Source organism: Heloderma suspectum, chromosome 4 (genome assembly GCF_057233095.1).
Source record: "Heloderma suspectum isolate Gila_16-S chromosome 4, 16-S_ref, whole genome shotgun sequence".
NCBI lineage: Eukaryota > Metazoa > Chordata > Lepidosauria > Squamata > Helodermatidae > Heloderma > Heloderma suspectum.
Genome location: NC_139461.1, coordinates 107007949 through 107030635, shown reverse-complemented (window position 1 = coordinate 107030635; position 22687 = coordinate 107007949). Strand labels below are relative to the sequence as shown.

The following is a 22687-nucleotide window of genomic DNA, read 5'->3' as shown; positions in this document are numbered from 1 at the left end:
TTCTAAACTGGAACGTTCCAAACGTTGCAACCTTTTTTGATAGAGGAGTTGCTCCAGCCCCCAAAGGTTGCCTTTTTCTTCACTTTTCCCAGATCTACAGTAACTTTTTTGAGATGAGTGACTAGAACTGCACACAGTGTTCCAAATGTGGTTAAACCATAGAACTATATCAAGGCATTATGGTACTGGCAGTTTATTTTTTATTCCTTTTTATAGTGATCCACAGCATAGAATTCACCTTTTTCACAGCTGCTAAAAACTGGATTGATGTTTTCACCGTGCCACAACCCCAAAAGCATTATTTTATTATTATGGGCCAGTTGTAGGAATTGTAGGAACTCTTAGATGAACCAAAGCACAATGCTATCTTTTTCCTCTTGCTTCACATTTATTCACAAGTGAAGTGTGTTCTAACTACTCTTATTTCTGCAATGAATAAACTGGAGGTTTTGCTAGAAGCTGAGGAAGACTAGAACAAAAAGTGAGGACATCATGACAACATTAGTAGTTTCTGATCTATCTTAGCTCCTGCATGCAAAGAGGTGGCAAAAGCACATGCATCCAGATGCTTCCTGCAGATATCAGAAATGAGAGAGCAAAAGAGAGAGAGAGAGAGAACAAGAACTGTGTGTAAATGAGACTGTAAATAGGAGCAAGAACATCACAGTGGTGAACAGATTTAACCCAAGGTGCTCCTTTTCTTAAAATATGAGAGGGAAGTATATTAAGGCTGTGTTGTTGCTAGGAAGTCCAACCATATACCTGGAATGGACTTGCCTTTCCTCCCCCTGCCAAATTACTGTAGATTTCACCATATCTATCTGTCAGTTTGCACAGGAATACTCTTGTGCATACTGTAAATATGTAATGCAAGAGGAAGACAAGCATACTTTAAAGATGTATAAAGGGACATATGTAATATGTGTCTTTGTGCCAGGGACCTGCCACTGTCCAAGGTGATATGCTTTTACAAACATATTTTTATCTCCTGTGATGTGTGAGAACCAATCCATAGAGCAGATCACATTGTACACTATGGTTGCAAAGGCAACTGTGATGGCATGGTATCATGAGCTAATATAATAGCTGTATGTATCTAAATTAACACATCCTACAGAGCAATAGCAGTGTTTGCCACCCCCACAGGGGTGGCATATCAAATGCAGATTCAAGACTGGAATTTCAATTTGCGTAAAAAGTAACTTGAAATTTACTCGTCTTCAAACAGGTAATTGAACAATAGCAGCAGCACGTTTGGTTTTACATATAGAGGTCACATGGGACTTTTAAATGTTTCAAGACTATGGCTGGTCTCCATGAGATGTTCCACTACCCTGTTGCTGTCTGAAGAACGCATATATGTTGTAGCAAGACCTGTATACCATTCCATAGATAATAATCCTTATGGCTCAAATTTGTAGTGCTGCAAAGAATTGACATTTCTGTGATAATCAGAATCTGTGTATAATGTCCTTTTCTTTCGCCCTTTGGCCGTTACAAAAAAAGTGTCAATGTACAACTTGGTGTCATATAGGGCAAAATAGGCCTATCGGGCAGACAAAGAGTTATGCACACAGTTTCCTTAAGCATGAAAGATCTAATGGCTGAAATTAGCACAAACCCTTATTTTTAAAAATGTGTTTGCTTCATTTGCCTATCAGCATTTTCTTTTAAAATACTCAAAAGAACTGTTTTAATGAAGCATTAAAATTGATAGTTTCTTGCCAGCAGGGATATTTCTCAGTCTTGAGATTATTAAAGACTTCATGAAAACTGCAAGAGTATCTTCTTGAATCATTTACATCTTCTTTCTTTTTCCTTTTACGGGCTTATGTAACCATGCAGAAAATCTAATAATAAGGGTGCTATTAGTATACACTGCAGTGCCTTTGCGCAAGCTGAGGTGTCATGTTATTACAAATTACAGTGCAGAAATGCTACTCATAGAGTTGCAGAACATTACTTATTTGAGTAACCTTTATCTAAAGATCCTAGGGTAATTGAACAATCTTTTCCCCTATTCTTTTCTTCAGCTTCATAGCCACTCAAGGGAACATTACAGATGGCCTTCATTTGACGATCGAAGAGTGGTTTTGATGTGCGAAATCTAGGCTTACTGGTTGGAGCCAGAATTGTAGAGCCCTTTACACACATGTGCACTTCATTACTGTACACTGTGGTTTGTTCCAAAGCAAAAGGGAAGCAATCTGTTTTTAGTGACAGCTACCACATCCAAGATCCCAAAATCTGGGCAAGATAAAGTGCATATTATGCAAATGCAATTTCCTACATTTTTTAAAATAGTGTAATTTCCATCAGGTGCTTCAGCCCTGCTGTTGCCATAAATTTGAAGTAGCAAGAGACAACACAATGGGAGGAGGGATTTATTACCAGATAGTTCTTTGTCTAAAGAGAGTGTCTTCTTGCATCAGTTCTTTTTCCGTTCTCCAGGAGGATATCCAAACAGTACAGTCACAGCTCCACCTATTTTTAGGACGTTGCACAGCAAAAGGGGCAGCTTCCTCGTCTCCTCCTCCCGCCTCAAACAAGGAGAGAGGCACATTTTTTTTCTTAAATGAAGTGAGTGTGCATATTGGCCACTTGAGGAGGTTATGGCAGCCCCAGCTACTACCTGTAGTGCTGTGAACCTGAAGACCTTGTGTGGCAGAGAAAGAGCATTCCCTTCCTCACCCCTTAGTTCCCATCCTCATCAGTAAGAAAGAAAAAAAGCAAACCACACACATATCCAGGGTGAATTCACACATCACAATAAGCCACCCTGAAAGCAAACCACGGCAGCTTGTTTAATTCATCACTAACCCATCCTCTGCCATCAGGCATTCCTCGGTTTGCCATAGTTTGTTTACCCCTTGGTCCTCCTGCCTGCTCCTGGTACATATCCCAGTGGCCTTTGCGGCACAACTTTTTTTTTTAAAGAGTAAAACTAAGGACATACAGATTTTGTGTTTTGTGGATTGTCAGGCATCTTTCGTTGCGTCTTCTGCTCATTGACGGAAGTGGAGTTTTTTTGTTGGAGAATTTAGTTCTACTTGCACGAATTCATAATAATGCAAATGTGCACTTGTGCAAATTTGCATTAACTAATGCACATTAGTTAATGCAGATTTGTACAGATCTCCACAGAAGTGAAAAAAACAAGGTAAAAAAGTGCAAATTCCCCCAAAATCTGCATTTTCACGCTTTAACTTATAGGGGGAAATGCATACTTTTGGTCTCTGTTTTTTTTTCCCCTCCTGCATTTTTGTGTGACTAAATTTGTGTACACTTCCAGAAAGTAAAAGTACGGCCTGAAAATGTTATTGGGTTGTGAACTTTGGGTTGTTCTTGGGTTGTTTTGCCAGACTACAGAGGTTGTGAGCAAGAACAGTACAAAAAAACCAGCCACTCTACATGCCAGTACTATAGTACCACAAGGCATTTGGGATACAGGGAGGGTGTGGGCAAAGGAGAAAGAAAACAAAAAACACAAGGATTGAGAAGATAAACCACAGTTTGTTCGATCATCTGCTGGACAAACTCTGAGGAGGGCAACAAACCGTGGTCTAAATAAACCCATAAATTGTGTTACGTGTGAACCAGGCCCATATATCACTCCCTCCAATAGTAAGTTCAGTGCAGCTGTGCTGACAAGTGGAATCAAAACAGGGCCACTGAGAAACATGAGGAAAGTATTAGCATGCTTGGGGCAACCCCCAAGGTTTGCAGAAGTAACAAAAATCATAGAATACTAGGGTTGGAAGGGGCCTATAAGACCATCGAGTCCAACCCCCTGCTCAATGCAGGAATCTAAGTCAACGGATCAAAATCTTTTTTTTTTTTAAGAAAACAAAACAGAGAAGATTGAGCATCATGCTCAGTGGTCGACATGAGCTATGGAATGTTGAATGTCCGTTGGAAAAGAAAAATGGACAAGAAAGTGGGGAGTGAGACAGCGAACTGGCCTCCTTGTGTCTCTTTAGCTTATAGTATTTTGGAGGAAGGCATGGCTGGCAGACTGGCTGGAAACCTGAACAAAATCTGAACAAGAACAAGGGGAGAGGGCATATGGAAACATCTTGTTGCAGGTCCAACTTGTTTCATATAATTTTGTACTCTAACTCAGGGGTGGGCAACTTGTGGCCCTCCAGATATTTTGGCCTACAACTCCCTTCATCCCTCACCATTGGCTGTGCTGGCTAGAGGTGATGGAAACTGTAGGGCAAAACATCTGGAGGGCCACAAGTTGCCCACCTTTGGCCTAACTCCTGAGTACAGTGTTGAAAAGATTCATTGTATCAACAAAATGTATCCTTACTCAACTTTAATTGTTTCCATTAAGCACCAGGCCCAAACTGAATAACTAAAGCTTGATGGGTATAGAGTTCTTCATTTTTATTTAGATAGGATTGTTTCCACAGAAGACTGAGGCCTTACTTGTTTCCTTTCATGACAATCTCAGGAGCTTTCAGGGGCAATGCATCTGTAGAAGAATATTCTGACATGCACTCTGGAAGACACAGGAAACAGGAATTCTCAGTAAGAAAGAACTGACCAGTTTCTCCTGATCATTACATGGTAGCTGGGACACAGGGGTGGGGAGAGCAACTGTCAGTTGCTGCTCCTTCATTGTCCTTGCATGTAAACAATTCCTGAACTGAAAGGCAAAATAATCCATAGTTATGTATTTTTAAGGAACATACTCATTTGTCAATTATTCCTCTGATTATTCAGTCCCCTTCCTGTATTTTGCAAGTCTTTCTCTTTGATTGCTGGCTTGTTAGCTGTGATATATATTTTATTATTATGTGCTACAGATGCACTTAACATTTTCTACAGCATCAAAGTTCTTATGTAACTGATCATTATAAAGCTGTGAATAAGACTGTGAAGTATGTTATCAGGGGCTTTAAGAGAATTGTAAATTGTTTGCTACAGATTGGCTTGTTAATCAAACACATCAAGAAAAGAAGGGAGCTGGGGAGCTATTTCTGAAGATGGGAGAAGTGGTGGTAATAAAATGTTGATCGCTATTAATTGACAAGCTTGGTTGAGCTTGATATTTGGTAACAACCAACACTGCGGTAGTCATAATTATATTGTTATCAATACATGTTATTTCAAAATTTTAGGGAGTTAACTCCTCAGTGGCTTCCATCCCACTTCTTAAAAGTTCACCACAGCACAGTTGTATTCTGTTTGTATCGTGTGGTATGTCAGAGGCTATTAGAAGGTTTCTTAATCAAATGTCTCTTCTCTACTTACTTTACTCCTCAAAACCATCTGTGTGCTTATTTTATTTGCCCCCTTTTGTCAATAAAAGTAGTTTTCCAGTTTGAAACCCAGTGAGCAAATGAGCAATTAAGAGAGTACTGCAATCAGATCAGAGTGAAATTACTGCCTTTGGGGGCATTCTTTCATGTTACTTATGCATAGCCTGGCTCTGTCCTGCGCCACAAAGGTTAAACCAGAAATCCCAGGCTACATTGGAGAAGTCCATGCTGAAGCTCTTTCCTATCACCTTCCTGGAACTTGAGGGAAAGATAGTGTAGAGTACACCTATGGCACAGCTCAGGCTCTTTGCATGTGGCCCAGGGCCAGCTATATCCAAACAGAAGAGATTTGGGGCAAGTAGAATCCTATATTATACCTTTGAAAACTAGGCTTTCACAACTTATAATAGTTTCTACAGAGAAAGTTGTCTGGACTTAAATTTCCCCAACTTGTCTCCTTATCACACAGGCCTGGGCAAGTTCTGATCTCTTCTTGATCAGCCCAGAGGGCAGGACACGGAATAATGGGCTCAAGTTACAGGAAGCCAGATTCCGGCTGAACATCAGGAGAAACTTCCTGACTGTTAGAGCAATATGACAATGGAACCAACTACCTGGGGAGGTGGTGGGCTCTCCCACACTGGAGGCATTCAAGACGAGGCTGGACAGCCATCTGTCAGGGATGCTCTGACTTGGATTCCTGCATTCAGCAGGGGGTTGGATTCGATGGTCTTATAGGCCCCTTCCAGCCCTACTATTCTATGATTTTATGATTCCGTAATTGTATTTTAATACTGATTCAAAGTGCTGGAAGCAGAAAAATGTGCAGGCCACAATCTCACCAGACCCCAATTCCACACTTCCTGATGCCCAGAGATGGGGGGAAGAAAATGACTTGCCATGTGAAAAATACTATGAAATTAGAGGGGAGAACGAGAACCCTCTTAGGGTGTTAATATAGATAATTGTTGTGTTGGGTGGTCTTTATCACCTTCCCAACATTTCCTAAAGGGCCCTGGGCTAAGTTAAATCTCTCATAACACTTAGCATATTCTGAGTGTATTCTGAAATCTATGCATCTCTGTAGTCTTCCTGTTTGTCTGTTAGGTGAAGAGCTGTTGTCAAATGTTCATTAAGTAAGTAATTGAAATGATAGACATGTATGCTCTTTTGTACCTAATAATAGTCTTCTTGTACTTTGAATCATAAATGACAGACATAGTACACAGAATGCTTACTGTTTGGGCTCAAAATATAGTCTTTAAAAATACTTTGCATTTCTCACCACTGCTGTTTTCCAAAATAGAGTTAATGCCAACTCTTCACAGGCCCTTGTGGCGAGATCGAGTTGGAAGTTAGTCTACAGTAAACTGCTCTAACTTGTATTCCTTCTCACCCCACCCCTCCCTGTCCACTAACATGCTCCATGCACACCTGACCTCTGTGGTTTGCTGAGCACATGATGCTGGCCCATGTATCTTGCCAAGAGGTGATTTTAAAAATCATGTTGTGGAGTCCAAAATTAAGTCCCCGTGGAGATCTTGCCCGATAATGATTACAATATAGAACCTAGAACCTGACTAGAATATTATATGAGAGCGTTCAAGAACTGTGATCCACATGAAGCCTTATAGATATATATTAATTGTTCTCTTAGGTAGGTAAATCAGAGTATATCTTATGTACAGATCATGGCTGTGCAAAAGTGAGGTATTGTCTCTTTAGGGCAAGGGTGGGGGACCTTTGGTCCTCCAGATGTTGTTGGACTACAACTCTCATCAATCATGACCATTGGCCATGCTGGCTGGGGCTGATGGGAATTGAAGTCCAACAACATCTGAGAGCCACTGATTCCCTACCTACCCCTGCTCTTGGAGGGCACTCTAGCGTCTGAATTTTCTTTGTTCAGCTGTATATATGAGTATGTGTCAGGTTGAAGGCCAGCTGTTTTTTCAGAACTATAAGGCAAATTAATTTTCTCTTTCACAACTTTTGTCTGAACCACAAACAATTCCTGATGTTTTATTTAACAGAAATATAACTGTATTTTCCATAGATAAATGTTACAGACACAAATTAGTGGAACGAATAAGCCAAACTAGTGACTGTAGATATTTCTTACATTTACCCTTCTATACTTAACAAACACTGACTTGAAACATCACAAAGCCAGAGCAGCAGTTTAGCCTGAATCACAGTTTAGCCTGTGAAGCAGATTATTCGATTGAGAGCTAGTGACCCAAAGCCACACAGTTAGGTAAAAGGTGAGCAGGGATGTGAACCTGGGCTTCTCCCATTCAAACTCAAGTGTTGCACCACACATGCTCTGTAGTTAAATGACTCCAGATAGTCTTCTGAGAGCTTTTTCATTCTCAGGCTTTTCTATCTTGTTAAGAGCCATTGTCATTCTGTGCCAGAGTTTTCACATCCTTTGTATATAACATTTTTGTTCTTTGACAAAGATTCCTTTTTTCCCCAAGCATTTTTTCATAGCTGCTAGGGGTGACTGCTGAAAACCTAATAACATTATGCTCTTTGCAAACAAATGCTCTCTCACACATGCACACACATGCTGTTCACACTTACACTTTATTAATAGACAAGGAGAAGTGTGTGTTCTCCACAAGAGTAAGCCACCTGTCAAGGTCATTTAAGGTTAGCAAAACTGCTGATAATTGTTTGTAATGCCTTTGTGTTTGTTGGTGTGACTTTGTTTCCCAGACCAAGCAAGACTACAGTTTTAAAAAACACAACACTTTATGTTTGATTTTTAGTAGTACAAGTAGAGACTTGCATAAATTCATGGGTGAGTGAGTGTTTGTAATAGCTTGTGTTTCAAAAACAGCAGCTTGCATTCAAATTGGTTTGTTTAGTTTTTCTTCTGTTTTACAGCCCATTCTATGCACATTTTGTGTCTTACACTCCATAGCAACATAGGAAGCTGCCTTATACTGAATCAGACAATCCATCCACCTAGCCCAATATTGTTGACACTGACTGGCAGTGGCTCTCCAGGGTTTCAGGCAGGAGTTTTTCCAGCCATACCTGGAGATGCTGGGGATCAAACCTGGGACTATCTGCATGCCAAGCATGTGTTCTACCACTGAGCCACAGCCACTCCCAACCTTTGTAGTGTCCCAAGGTTATCTACTATTTATAGCCAATAACTTATTATTAAAAGATTGCTGCCATGAAATTACGTGATTAGCTTAATCAGTTTGTGAAATTCAGCTTTCTTTGCTTCTGGCCCTCCTTGTCTACTTGGGCTATTATTTATTTATTTGATTTTTACCCTGCCTTTCTAACAAGAAAAAGGGCATTCAAGATGGCTTATAATCATAAATAAAAATAGATTAAAATAATAATAAAATAAATGCATTAAAACACAATTAAAAATACAACAATATCAGAATAAAAAACAACATCCAACCCAACAGACCTGCTTACACGCCAAAGGCTTGCTTGAATAAAAAGGTCTTTGTCTGCAAGTGGAAGGACAGTGGAGAGGGAACAAACCTAGACTCCTTGGCAGGGAGTTGCCCAACCTGGGAGCAGCCACTGAGAAGACCCTCCTTTGGGCCACTGCCAAATGCATGTCTGAGGACGGCAGTCTTGAAAGAAGGGCTTCTCCCAAGGATCTTAAGACCAGGGCAGGCTCATATGGGAGAAGGCGGTCTTTCAGGTGAGCTACAGGAGAAGCTACAAAATTCCCCTTCTATGTAACTATTCTAGACCTGGGAAGGGGAAACTGGCCCATATGTGTTCCTCAGCTTGATTTCATGTAGGGTGACAGAGAGCAAATGAGCTATGCGATCCTGCAAACTCATCCACAGTAGACTTTGGCCCTGCCCACCATCAACTATGCCCCCCAATTGACTTTTTCCATTGGTCAACAGCCTTTCATAGAAAAAAGGCTCCCTACCTTTGGCTAGCAACCCTAAACTGTAGACCTAGCTTAGCATACCTTTCTGGGGATTGAGTTCAACGATTGTGGGGCCACCATCGAGAAGGCCCTGTCTCTGATTCTCACCATTTGGGTCTTAGTTAATGTTGGAGCTAAGACATCAAGGCTTGGATAAGTTTTAAGTACATATATCTCAGCCATTAACAGCATTTTTGGGCTGGCTTACAAAATCGGACTATCAAAACAATTAAGGTACATACCTCAAATAAAACAAATATTACAATAACACATATGAAAGCATTAAATTGCTTGGCAGAGACAAAAATTAGGATGGAATCTAAAACAGATTGTGGGCACAACCCTGTACACTGTATTTCCTGTAGATAGAAATAAATGGCTGGATGGGGAATGCTGGGAGTTGTAGGACTTATTTATGTCTAAACATGCATAGGATTATGCCCTAAAAGACCTAATAGAAAAAATAAAAGACTTTTGGTGCCAAAATGACATCAAATAGATGTCAAACAATCCTCCCTATGGAAAGCATTCCATAGTTTGAATACCAACGCTGAAATGACTCACCCTTGGGTAACAACCTTCTGCACCTCACCTGTGAGACCACTCATAGAAGGGCCTCAGATGATCTTAGAGTCTAGGTTGGCACATGTGGAGATAAGCAATCCTCCAAGTATCTTTGTACCAAGCTGTGAAAGGCTTTAAATGTCAAATCCAGCACTTCGAATTAGGCCCAGAAACAGAGCAGGAGCTAGTGAAGTTGGCAAAACACACAAAATAAATGGCTCCTGGCTTTTATGAGGTTTTCCCCACTCTTATTTTAATTTCTAAATTGTTCTTCCAGTTGATGAGAAGAGAGTACAGTGCTGTTTTAAAAAAGCAAAGCAATACAGTGTTAAGTGAGCTGGATAAAGTGTAGGTCTTTGCAGCTGATAAAATTTAGTTCTCTGGGCCTTACATAGAGTTCGGTCTCTTAGGCTTTTATTATAGCCAGTTGTTTATATATATGAGCTGTTGGGAAGTTTGTGTATGAATTGCAGCAGCCAATACAGAGGAAAACAAGAGCTACCGGAGCAAGCAAGTTACCTTTGCTCCTTCCCACCAAAAGCAAGGTATTCCTGCTGAAGGAAACTAGGTGCCTGATAGAAGTGGAGCCATAGGTCTCTCTTGGCTTGGAGCACCAGGCATGGCAAGGTTTAAGTGAAGTTTCCCAACTCCAACCACTTATATTGTTTATTAGGGGAAGGAGATCACTCCTTCCAGTCCCACTCCAGTATAGACAGAGCGCAGCTTGAATCCATATGGTTGCTTAGCTCTGTTTGAAGAGGTGAGTGTGTGGTATGCTATGGGACATCTGTTCCTGAGAGCTACTGTGTTGGAATGGAATAAGCTATGTTTGTGGGTATATGGCTTTCTTCCCCCCGAGCTTTTATCCTACGATTGAGATTGCTCCTTCATGGAAGTTTGCGGGCTCTTTACATGATGCCATTAACCTGGCTTCAAGGCGTCTCCTGCACTAAATGCCCTTTGTTCCATTTTTAAATAGACTGCAGATAAAGAGCTATCAAATTACCCCGTTGTGTTCCACTTGAGTTCCCTCCGTGAAAAGAGGAAAAGCAGCAAGAAGAGGAGTAAGATCAATGAAAGATAATGGAAGACTCAGATATGGGGAGAAGCAGGGGGAAAGGGGAGGGGGGAAAGGAAAGGAAGCGGGTGAAAAAGGGAGTCATTGTGATCCTGCATTTAAAACGGAAGCAGTAAGTGCCATTTTAAATGTGGGATTTTAGGCTGGTGTAGAGATGCCCTATATGTTCATACATGTGTATGAAAGGTGTTCAGAATGCAGAGTTTAAAGTATGCATACTGTTGACTGTGCTTTGCCTATGTGTCTGTGCATTACAGTATCCATTGTGTAGCCTGCTGGGGTAAATTGTGTGCCCCAGTTGTCAGGAGCCATCCCAAGGTACTGCCTTTTTCCCTAGAATTGTAAAGCATTAGGAAAACTGCTAAACCAGATAATCTTCCAAGCCTGTTCCCGTCCAATTATTCTACTATTTTTTCCTGTTCAAGCATATTGATTCAGAGTTTTACAGATTTGGCAAGACTGTGCAGCCACAAAGACAAATGCAATTAGTATGTACACTTCTTTGACAAGAGTCAAGAAGCCACGGGCACATTCAATAATCTTTGCCTTTTATTACCTACACAATTGCAACTGGAATAATGGTATTGCATGAAGTGGTGCTGAATAAGTAATGTTGGAATCGTTTGCTAGAAGAAAATCTGCAGTTCTATTCCCAGAAGGTTTACCAGTATATATCAAGAAGGCTGTTTCCCAGGAAACAGTTAGATCATCTTGCTTTTATACTAATGTAAAGCACTCATTATAGCTCGGGACTAGCTCTTTGCTAATACATCAATCTTCCATCTTCCATGGCATGTTGAAAGAGCTCAGTATTTTATCAAATTAACTCTGGCAGGAGATGATGTGATCTCCTAAAAATATGCACAGTCCATCTTGAAAGCTATATCCTTGTACTGATCAGTATGTTTATGCACTAGGGCTGCCTGCCATTCTGGGAGGAAGGACTTCCACTCTCACTTTAAAATGCAGATGTGAACCATTGAGGTTGCACTTTATAAAATCTATCGAAGTGGCCAAGTTTCCAGTCATGGAATTTGGTTGGATGACATCCTTAGCATACATACACACACTTGCCCTCTAGTGTTTATGCAACACATATTTAGGGTATCCAAAAGGGGATTTAAATTGTGCACTATTGAATTACATTGGGCAGTATCCAGTGCAATACCTTCACTAAGATACAGTGGGGATGTTCACACAGCATGCTAACCCACACTGTACTGTAGTTTGTTTTGAACCATGGGTTGTTTGTTGAACCATGGGTTATTGTGTTGTCTGAATGCAGCCAGGTGGGCTTGTTAATCATAGAATAGTAGTATAGTAGGGTTGGAAGGGGCCTACAAGGCCATCGAGTCCAACCCCCTTGCAGTGTGGCTTATTTTCTCAAACAAGCCACCTTGAGAACCCATGGTTTGCTGGAGGGTCGTTCAGGGTGGTTAACAGGTCACACTGCATGGTTAACAAACCCTGGAAAACCTGTCATGCCAGTAAGCATTATTAGCATTGTGCTAGAGGTTGTTTATGATAGCACAACTTAATTTATATTAGTGGTAGTGTCGCATTGAATGCTGCCCACAGACTTAAAATGTTTATTAATGTCAACTTTTTAAAATGAGAGAAGGAAAAAAGAAGATTGTCTAGTTGCAGATATCTGTTGCATTGGTCCAGCCCATTGGGGTTAAAAGTGAGTTCTTTAATTGTCTATTTTTAGTAACACAATTAATAGATTCAACCTTTAATGGGTGTGTAGAAGACAGAGTATGCATTTATGAGCACTTACTGTGGCTGGGTTTTCTCTAGCATTTTACTGTCTTGCAGTGGAACTCCCTTGACTGACAAACGTCTCCGTGACATGGAGCGTGAGGAAACCTAGCAACACTTGCTTGCTACTTAATAATACTTCCCCTTTCCTTCACCTTGCATACTGAGTATCTCTGCATTAGCATGCAGAAGAAGCTGATTCTTAATTCACTGTGCATCCCTGTTTGCTCTAGAAGGTTTTCAGCATTTTCTGTCATTGTGGTAAAACAGTCCACCATGAACTGCATGTTCCACATGTGTATTTGGGGGCTACTTTGAAAACTTCTTGACGAGAAGTCCCTCTATAGGTCTCAGTCATGTGGACAGACAGTCTAGGGCAAAAACGAAGAGTGGATAGTTGGCTTCTGCAAAACAAGCCACGCTGGGAGTATCTGCTGGGGAAAATAATATTGAAAGCCCTTAATGTGCCTGGATCTTTCATGCATGTGTACTTTGTATCTCAGGTCTGTAGCCATAGCACCAAAACAATATAATTACAGTTGGAAAAGAAAGAAAAAACACAAGGATGTAAGGTGCGATGGGTGCATGTCCTGATTCAGCATCAACTTCCCATCAATGATTTCCTTGACTGTGGCTACAATTTTTCCAAACACCATGCTGATCAGAATTGCCACTGGGAAACTGGAGCTGTTTACAGGGATGTGCCAGGTCACATGTCTCCCCGAGGACGCAATTGTGTGGAAACATTGTGTGATTTGCACTGAAAACATTAAGAACTGGCCCATAGATTCTGTCTGTAACCTTGGCAACTATCTGTAAGTAGGCCACAAGGTTAAATGATTTTGCACAACCCTTTTCAGACGATCTATAAGTGTACCCCTTCTAAAACGTAAGATACAAAACCTGCAGCACAGAGAATATTATATCTGTAAAGTAAGAATAATACTAATACTTACCTTTATGAAGATATGCTGCTGCAGGTAAGTTTCTTTCTTGGGTTTTCTGACTGGTGATGAGAGTGGAGGCAATGGCATGGAAGGTAGAAGAACTGTATGCTGGCCAGCACTCTGTGGAGGAATCCATGTGAAAGCCTTATGTCAGAATTCAAAATCTGCATGGATTTTCCAGGGACTATTCATGAGCAGTTGGTCATAATAGAATGCAGTGTATGCACGTATTTAAATCTGAGCTATAGGTGTTTTTTTTAAAACAACCCCTTAAAATAATTATTGAACTTAAAGTAGTTGATGCAGTATCTGATTCTGGTAGCCCTTCCATGAGGGGGGGGCCTCACTTATCTACTACCATGCCATATGGCACTGTATGACCCACCCCAAATTATTTAGACAAATACCTTAAGGGCACAGCCGTATGCATGTTTAGACAGAAATAAGTCCTACAATTTCTAGCATTCCTTAGCCAGCATGGCTGGCTGGGAAATGCTGGGAGTTGTTGGACTTACTTCTGTCTAAACATGCATACCATTGTGCCCTAAGCAAGTGAACTTGCAGTGCTTCTAGAATGCTGTATACTAAACTGTCTTTTCAGTATTTTTGTTGCTATATTTCTGAACCTGGATCATGAAAAGGCTTAGCAGAAGTGGGATAGGTATCTCAACAGATTTTCAGAGAAGTAAAAAAAAGAAAAATAGCCCGTTAAAACGTTCCCAGCACGCTCACTCACTCACATAAATATCACAGGGAAGCTTGAGCAGTCTGCCAAGGTACTCACCCGGAAGAAGGCACTACTTGCCCTGGGGTTAATGGCTGACTGCAAAGCTTCATCATAACTATCTTGTTTCTCCATTACTACAAGGCCTTATTTTTTTTAACCTTTCTTGTCAAGCTGGTGTCCTGCAGCATCCCTTTCTGTTGCACTGACTTTGTGTGTTGTTCTCTACTGATTAGATTGCAAATGTGATGTTCTACCCTGTCTGAACATCCAGAAGTGTGTCTGCAATAAGATCAAAAGCAAGCAGTGGGGGAGAGAACCTAGGAATTATATCGGCAGTAAGCTACAACCCAAGTGCAGGTATGCTTAAAAAAGAGAACGGTTTGACCCCTGTTCCTGCACTGCTACCTTCAAGCGGAGGCTACCAAAAAGCCCTTCCACATGATATCTGTCCATAAGGTCGGCATAATGTTTAAAAGCTTTTTACAGCACTACACCTTACTCTAGTGGCTGCAACACTAATATGCAGATACGGCACACAACTGAGAAAACGCATGGTAAGGAACTTTAAAATATTTCACTTGCTGAGCGGACTGACACCATGAGGAAAGGATATTGAGCAGTCTCTGTTTAGGAACTATCGTGGTTAACCCCTCTCTCTTATGGACATGCACATTAGTTTCCTTTCTTGCCATCTCCATTAGCACTATCTTGGCCGGGCCCACTCCATAGCAGCTCTGAGCAAACTATTATTTGGAAGGCAAAAGTAAGTGGCACCCCTGCTTTGTTTCACATACTGTTCGGTTATCCCATGAAACCTAATTGAGTCACACCCTGCTTTGCTTCCTTAAGTACTGTACTTCTGGCTTGTACTATTGGGTTAGAGCCAAACCACATTGCTACAAGCCAACAGAAATTGCCACAGCCCCTGTAGAAAGGGACTAGGTCACAACAAGGTAGACGGAAAGAAGAACACCTTATTTGGCCTATTAATCTGATATTCTGTTGCTTAGATGTAATGTCACCTTCTACTAACAAGATTCTGGAGTAATTGTATTATGTCCTTGTTAGGGGTTAACTATTGGGTAGTTAACTATTGGGTTAGAGCCAAACCACATTGATACAAGCCAACAGAAATTGCCACAGCCCCTGTAGAAAGGGACTAGGTCACAACAAGGTAGACGGAAAGAAGAACACCTTATTTGGCCTATTAATCTGATACTCTGTTGCTTAGATGTAATGTCACCTTCTACTAACAAGATTCTGGAGTAATTGTATTATGTCCTTGTTAGGCACATTAGTTAATATATTCCCCGTTAAAAAAATAACCCAGTATCTTAGAGTATGCAGAAGTGTTTGACTTAGGCTGAAACAGATATCTAACAGTGTTAGGAGGAATGTTTAATCAATGTGAGAAGTTACTTTGTATGCCCCATCCAGCTCACATTTGTAGACAAGGCATCCTTTGTCTCAGTTCTTTCGTGTTTATTGAAGCAAGTGAGGTCCTTCTGCTTTCCACTCTGATAAATGATTCAGCTATAATAGGTTGCTGTTTAATCTACTCTGTTTGTAGCATAATGACTGTAATGTAGGTATCCTATATTTATGTTGTACCAAGCAAATCATATATCATCCATTCCAAGTAATCCCTCGCTTGCTATGAAAATATTGTATACATAAATCTAAAGAGAAAATTATGTTTCTTTCGGTAAGTGGTTTAAAGTAAACAAGCTACAAACACTTTACAGAGATATTAAAGAAAAATTCAACAAATTGAAATCAATGTGTTTGACTGAACTGGAAAGAAAAGCCTTTTAAACAAGAAGGCAGCCGCAAAAGGCAGCACTCAGTGAAGTAGTATTTCAAGATGTGGTGGTCAGTCTCTTTGGGGCTAGTGTGTTTTTTACCAAATGTTTCTAACCAAAACTTCCCAAACAATCATCAGTAGATTAAACAGGGTGGGTTTCCAACAGAGTAAATAATGTTTAGTTGATTGTTACAGGTGACCTTTTCAAATACTAAAAAAGTACGAGAACTTTGGTAAGCAAAGACTGCCACTCACTGTTGAAAGGAGAAGTCATCTGTTTTTATTTCCTTTACAGTAAGGCACTAGAACCACTATAACTCTCCCCTCTCAAACCTGCCAATTAAAATTGCACCCCACCAAAGTTTTAGTTGGATTAGTCTAATGAATTAACTGGTTAAAGCTTGCAGCTTTACAGCTCCATCCTACTCATATTACTTAGAAGTAAGGCTGCTTCCACAGTAGATATTTTGTGTGGAAGCACCATGCCTTGTTCACCTATGTTTTGAAGGGTGGGGGGAGTCCACACAACATCATCATCCATTCATTATCCTCCCATTTTTCCAGCGCTTCTTCCAACTTTTTTCTTACCACAGAAAGCCCACATTATTTGTCTCAGAACATTATTTATTTTAGAGATTTCTATACCACCCTTCAGCAGAGTTCCAGGTTAGTTTAAAATTAAAGTAAAACACAACACATTCTTACAAATTAATTAATACACTAAAATCCATTAAAAAGCATGGAAAAATAAAAATGCCTTTGTCTAGTGCTGAAAAGATAATGTTGGTGCCGGACAAGCCTCTCTAAGGAGAGAATTCCACAAACAGTGCACCACTGAAAAGGTGCTCTCTCTGTTCACCACCCACATTACCTCAATTGGATATGGAAAAAGGCCCTAAAGAAGACCTCAGTGTACTATCAGGAGTGGGCGTTCCTTCAGGTATCTGGGTCCTAAGCCAGGTAGAGATTTAAAGGTGAGCACCAGCACTTTGAATTGTGGTCAGAGACAGACTGGAAGCTAGTTAAGTTCTTTCAATACTGGTGAGATATTTCCCACCAAGCAGTTCCACCCAAGAGCTTAGTGACTATATTTTGAACTAACTGAGGTTTTCAAACAATCTTAAAGGGCATGCCCACATACAACACATTACAGTAGTCAATCCTAAATGTTACCAGAGCATGGATAACTGTGGGCAGGCTTGTTAAGAAGGAGAGACGTAGATGCTCTTAGCGCTACGTGTCCCTCTTCTTAAAGATATATGGATGATGTGGGCAATGATGTATCAGGCAGATAAACCTAGCACACATGCCTGTAACCTTTTTATACCCCCATTATTTTTTTAATTGTTCTTCTAATTAGCACCAAAATGCTTGTCTGGCTACACATTTTTTAAATAAATATTTGTGAAATACTGCTTAAATGAAAGAGTGTTGTAGTATAAGGCTCCTTTTTAAAACGAGATTGGAAACATTGTCTTTCTCTTTTTTTAAAAAACAATCACCACCATTTTAGGGGAAAAAAACACCCTAATTAAACATGTCCAATCCACACTTTCAATCCAGCTTCTAAAAATATTAACAAAATACTGCTTTAATTGAAAGAGTTATCGTATTATAACACTAAGGAAAGGAAAGGGGGGAAAAAAACTTTTCTGGTCACCATTGTTTAAGCTGTGTGGTGTTTTTTCCCTAATTAAACACTTCCTGTTTATACTTCTGATCTAAAACAACTTTAAACACTTTATTTTTGTCATTTCATGGGTAGTAATAGGCAATGCTGCTTAAATGAATAAGTGCTTAGTGATAGATTATTAAAATTTAAAGATCACTTAGATTCAACAACAGCAACACTGGTCAGGTGAATAAGACCTTCCCCACCTGTAGTACCACATCACACCCTCACATACAGAAAAAGTGCAGTATCCCTAATAATGTGGAAATTCCTCTTGTAGCTTAAGTGAAAGAACAATGAATTATTAGCGCTAGGAGCCACCTGTCTGTAAGCAGCCTAAAGCCATCTGAGTTACTAGAAAGTAAGTGAGCCATAGGATTGCAGCCTTCGAAAGAGTCTCTTTTTTCTATCTCCAGCCTTATGTTCAGAGAAGGTTGAGATATGTTACTCCCACCTTAAACCATTCATAGAAATTTAGGGTGGGTAGTAGTAAGACTGTTATAAAAAGGCCATTGCCATCTATTTTCCTTGTTTGTTTACTTGAAAAGGCATAGTTGACATCGAAGAGGAAAACTATCCTAAACCACTACAGCCGTTAGAAATGCTTTATCCAGGGGTATTGGACCTGACTGTTGTGAGTTGCACAAGAGCGCCATCCTCTTTTCATTCCCCTAAAGATGGAATATTGAATTGATTTATTCTAGGGATGTACGAAAGTCACTTACCTTTTTGCGGATTCTGTCCATGGTGGGGGGGAGGTGTTTCGTCCCTCCCCCCGGAATCCTCGACAGGGGGGAGGCAATCCGGTCCTCCCCCCCGGAATCCTCAATGGCCAGCTGTGCTCCGCAGCGGCTCCGCGGAGCAGCCGGCCAGGCCCAGGCCAGGGCCGTCTGCAGTCGGATTTCCGGCTGCGGAGGGCTCTGGGTAAAAAAAAAATGCTTACGCAAATGCCGGCGGCTACAGCCACTGCCATTTGCATTCCTTATTTTTCTCTGTCTTAGTCTACGTAAATGTTTATGTAGACTAAGATGAAGAAAAGAAAGGGGAATGCAAATAGCATACTGGGTGCTATTTGCGTTCCCGTTTTTTCTTCGTCTTAGTCTACGTAAATATTTACGTAGACTAAGATGGCGAAAAATAAGGAACACAAATGGCGGCGGCCATAGCCACTGCCATTTGCGTACGTGTGTTTTTTTCCCCCAGACGTGATCGGCTACATAAGTCTTTATGTAGCCTATCACGTCTGTGGTGGGGGGGGGACAGACTGCAAATGGTGGCGGCAGCCGGTCAGAAGACCAGCCGCCGCTGGAGCCGCTGCTGTCCAAAACATCCGCCCCAGGTAAGTCTCGTCCCGGGGGGATCCGTGGGGGGGCGGTGGGGTGGCAGGCCGTTCTGCAATGGATTTTGGGGGGCCAAATGCACTGGCATTCGGCCTCACCGAGATCTGTCACGGAATTATCTGACATCCTTAACATGTCTTAAAGTGCAATCCTATCTTGATAGTCAGCAGCCTCTGAAGTTAGAGGCTGCCGAGTATCCAATGCAGGGTAGCTGGAGTATGGAGGCAATCCTCGCCTGCATGCTCCAACCGCCCTGTATTTTCCCTAGACAGGCGATTTAGCCCATCTAGGCACAGATTCGGGGAGGGGGAGGAGGCTGGAACATGCAGAGGAAGCTGCATAAAGCAGCTTCCACGATCTCCTCTCCGCCCCCAGGACCACCCCCTTTTCACCCTCTCTTCGCTCCATTTCCAAGCCCGGAGATATAGCTGGCACAGAGAGAACCATAACAGCTACAAGGGGGAGGGAGAGGGGAGCACAGTTTCTGGTCTCTAAGTTCAGAGCCCTGGTTCTGACCCCGGATCCCAGAAACCAATATACCCTATGTCCCCCAGACGCTGTCTAGGGGACATAGGATTGTGCCCTTAATAAAGTATACGTTAAAAATAAGAACAATGTTTTTTATTATTTTCTACCCTTAACATTGGCTTAGATCCAGACTCGGGGCCAAAAACAAATGAAATTAAATTCATTTAATTTTGTTTTCATTCTAGAGGAGGTGCAGGGCTGGTTTGATTTGAACATAAGAGCCCTGTTGGATCAGATCAAGGTCCATCTAGTCCAGAATTCTGTCCACACAGTGGCTAACCAGATGCCCACGGGAAACCCACAAGCAGTACATGAGTGCAATAGCACCCTCCCACACATTCTGCCCAGCAACTGGTGTACATAAGCATACTTCTGATACTGGAAGTAGCATATAGCCATCAGGACTAGTACCATCAATAGCCTCATCCTCCATTAATTTTTCCAATCCCCTTTTAAAGGCATGAAAATTGAGGGCTATCACTACATCTTGTGGAAGTGAATTCCATAGTTTAACTATGCACTGTGTGAAGAAGTATTTCCTTTTATCTGTCCTGAATCTCCCGCCAATCAGCTTCCTGGAATGATCCCAGGTTGTAGTATTATGAGAAGCAGAGAAAAATGTCTTCCTGTCCACTTTCTCCACACCATGCATAATTTTGTACACCTTATATCATTTCTATCCTTACTCTCCTTTTTTGTAAGGATTTGGATTGGGACCCCAGTGTGGGGCTAGGGAGCTTTAACCCTCCCCCCCCCCATGCACTCAGTCCAGATCAGTGGCCTTGCAGCTGCAATTTCTATTGCCAAATAGCACTGTTTTGCAATAGAGATTGCAGGCATAAGTGATACCCCACCCCACCCCACCCCAATTGAGGTCAAGCCTAAAGGGGGGGAGGCGGCGAAAGGGTTAAAAAAAAACCCTATCCCCCATGTTAGCATTCTGATCTGGATCAGGCTCCCTGCACCTACACTAGAGTAAAAATGAAAGAAAGACATAACTGCTACCCACAACTTTAAAGTAATTCCTGTTTTGGTCCTCAGTCATTATTACAGCAGACCCACTGAAATCAATGAGACATGTTAATCCAGAGATGGACTAAGTCTGGATCCAGTGGCAGTATTTTTTAATCTACAGAGGCTGGTGAAGACCCTCCTTCCCTCCCCTGTTTTCCTCCTGTTGTATTACCACTTTTGTGGCAGGCCAGTGGTGGGGCTCTTAAATTGCCAGGTCATTGGTTAAAATGAAATACGGTATTCTAACTGTGTTTTAGTCACTGCCCTAATGCATTATCCAAGCTGGGTCACTTTTCTGTTATCATACGCTTAGTTTTCAAAGCAGGACTGCTGCCCTTAGCAGGCTGTGACATGAAGCACTTCTGCAAAATAAATTCCTTGCAAAACTGAATTGAATGAATACTAAACAGCCTCAAAAGTTATGCTCCGAAGCTTCATCTTTTGGCCTCAGGTTGGTGTGTGTGAGGTTGGCGCACTCCTTGCTTGTGCCTTTTGCTGGCTGCCAGCCAGTATGAGTATTAGAGACTTTTTCTTTCTTCCTTTCAATGAATGACTGAATGAATGAACACCTGATTAACTTAATGAAGCTAGGCCAGTGATGGGAGGAATGACTTGGCTGCTGAATGCTCCAGGAGATCTGGCAACCATTGAAACTTCCCTAATGCTCTTACAAATCCAGACTGCACTTCTTATGAGCCATAAAGGCTGCAGTAATTATTTGATTATTCCATTGAAAACAGCTGGAAGTACATAGTCGCTCCTCTGCCCATGTTGCTGGTGTCTGCAGGTAATTTTGCTAGGTTTCCAAGGTAGCTTTTCCATATAGCATCAAGAAAAAAAAGCTACCATTTGCCATCTTAAGGAATAAAACCAGAGTTTGTTTTCTTATTTTTTGTTTAGAATAGATGTACTTTCCTGGTGGCAGAATAAATATGTTTAGTTTTGTTTTAAGTAACTATTATACTTAGATCAACAGAATTACCCTTTGTTTGTCTTAATAGATGTGACTTTTGGAGTTTTTCTTATGGGCTAATATGGCTTTATTTTTATTTTTTTAATTAGAGTTCATGTATCTGCATTTAATAGGACTGCAGCACAAATCTTAGTGACAACATATTTAACAAAAAAAAAACTTCCCAAATTTACTCATATTATTTTACTATTACTTATTATTTCCTGCATCACAAGGACTCATGGCAGGTTTCATAATATCATTGCTACTTCTTAATTTCCTAACAACCCTTTGAAGTAGATTAGACTGAACTGAACACCAATTTAAACATGTAGAAAATAATGGGATCATGGGTCAGAATGCTGTCCCGCATCAGAAGCTTTCTGAGCAACATACTTGGCCATGTGTCGTGTCCCCCCCATGACCCAAACTGGCTATTAGAGATTCTCAACATGTTCCAAATGCTTCTTATGGATACAGGAGCTCTGGTAATACACGTGGGGCATGGACTTCCTTCATACCCCCTTAATGTGTGATGTGCTGTCCCTGCCCTGTTCTCAGTGGGGTTGCCTGCTCTTGTGAGAGTTCTGTGTGTACTCTAAAGCTCATGCCAGTTTTGTATTGGAGCAGAGGCTTTAAAACAGTCGCAGGTTTCTTAGATGAATGAAAGTTTGCACCTGAACCTCCCACATACCCCAGCTCTAACTAAACTACACCTTTGGCCTGTGTTTTTTGAGTCATACCTTTCAAAGCAGTTTCATAGACTTAATGTTGACACATTTCTTATTATTTTCCTGGTAAGAGTGACTCATATAACTGGCAGTCTTGATACGAACATATTTAATTTCCAGTGAAATATACTGGGAGGTATAACCCACATTGTGTATTTCAATCTAAATATCCCCACCTCCAGTCTTCTCTATTATATCTATAGAATGAGGCAGCAAGAGATTTCTCTGTTCCCCTTAGGGAAGTGGAAACAGAGCTGCACTGGGCTTCACTGGAGGGCTTTTAGACCCATTATCATTGCACACACTGGGATTCCTGTAAACACTTTTTAGTGTTTAGGAACTAACCAATGTAACTAAACTAACTTTTAGGAACTAAC

General features: G+C 41.1%; 1 protein-coding gene across 38 annotated transcripts in view; it reads left to right on the top strand.

The window, feature by feature from the left end:
- Window positions 1-22687, top strand: part of ATXN1 (ataxin 1) — a 314572-nt gene that overhangs the window by 250470 nt on the left and 41415 nt on the right. Inside the window, exon 7 of one of the 38 annotated variants that reach the window (XM_084850226.1) lies at window positions 14503-14626. The exons of the other annotated variants lie outside the window; for them this stretch is intronic. The gene's annotated coding sequence lies outside the window, so the exon portion shown is untranslated. The remainder of the gene's footprint in view (window positions 1-14502; window positions 14627-22687) is intronic. 38 annotated transcript variants of the gene reach the window in all.